Source organism: Odontomachus brunneus, unplaced genomic scaffold (assembly GCF_010583005.1).
Source record: "Odontomachus brunneus isolate Ranch 3 - 2012 unplaced genomic scaffold, Obru_v1 Obru_scaffold_267, whole genome shotgun sequence".
Taxonomy (NCBI): domain Eukaryota; kingdom Metazoa; phylum Arthropoda; class Insecta; order Hymenoptera; family Formicidae; genus Odontomachus; species Odontomachus brunneus.
The window spans coordinates 289,609-290,935 of record NW_022639717.1 but is presented as its reverse complement, the minus strand read 5'-3'; positions in this window follow the sequence as shown (position 1 = coordinate 290,935).

The window sequence follows — 1,327 nt, the reverse complement described above, 5'->3', positions numbered from 1 at the left end:
CTTCTTGCTTCGATCTTTGCGAAAAGATCCGGATTGATGAGCTTCCCGAGAACCTTTATATCTGTTATCCATTTTCCTCAGAATATGTATTCACAGACGAAAACTCACTGTAACGCACAGTTGCACGAACGGCAAGCTACTGACGAAACGCGTCCAATTTCCGGCAAAGAATAACGGTCGTGTGATATTTCCGTTATACCTGGACCCGACCACGCCCGAAAACACAATAGAATCGTAAAACAGGTCTAGACACGCTCTCTTCGAAGGGTCGCTGCCTCTCGGCTCGGCCGCAAAACAGGCGGTACGGCGCGCTCTCGGAGACGGTTTACTCTCTCGGCTGTAACTTCGTTATTTATCGAGATATTGACTTGCAATTTTAACCAGATATTCTTGAGACCTCAAGCATCAAGAAAATGCAAAAAAAAAATCGATTTTTTCGACCATGCTAGGTGTATATCTCCCCTTAACTGATTGAGCATCCGCCGTGTACAGGTAGAACAGGTCAAAATAATTATAAAAGTTAAATACCATTTTGAAATTTTCTCAATATTTACTCCGTAATTAATGATAATGTATAAACGATTCAGCGTACGAAAAGCGGTAGAACAGGCTCTGTGTATGAAAGAAATGGCTTACCTCTTAGCAACGATAAATAAACAGCTGATTTCGAGACGGAGTAACAAGCGACACGTAGCACGCGGCCGCGCGCCAAAAAATTATTCCGCCTTGAAATCAGCTGTTTATTTATCGTTGCTAAGAGGTAACCCATTTCTTTCACACACAGAGCCTATCCTACCGTTTCTCGTACGCTGAATCGTTTATACTGTGACGTGGCAGCCGAAGGGCGCCCGTCACAAGGGCGAGAGAGCTCCGTTCGCGTGATTTCGCGCATACCGGAAAGGGGGGGGGGGTGCGTAGCGCTCCCAAACACTTTTGGTGATTAAAAATGACAGCTTTCCGCGGTCAAATCGGTCGAGCGTAGAGGGGGGTTGCTTAGCGAAACGTAGGCGGTTCTGCAAGTGGGATGATCATCGCGCCCTAAGAAAATGTGCCCCAACTCCTCGTCGACCGCGAAGGGCAGAGACTCCAGGACACCGAGGGAACAAGAAGAAAGAGGAAACGTCATCGGCCTCAAGGAAAGTCGCCGTTTAAATGGTACGTGTAACAGTACTTTAACTCTCGTACATAAGAACGTGTTATCGTTCCGATTTCGGCTGCCGCTGGCGATATTTGTTTACAGCACGCTGCTAGACGCGGGACGGAAAGGCAAGGAGACTCTCAACAGCTGACAACAAAGCAGGTGGCACGGAAACACGGAGATCCCGGC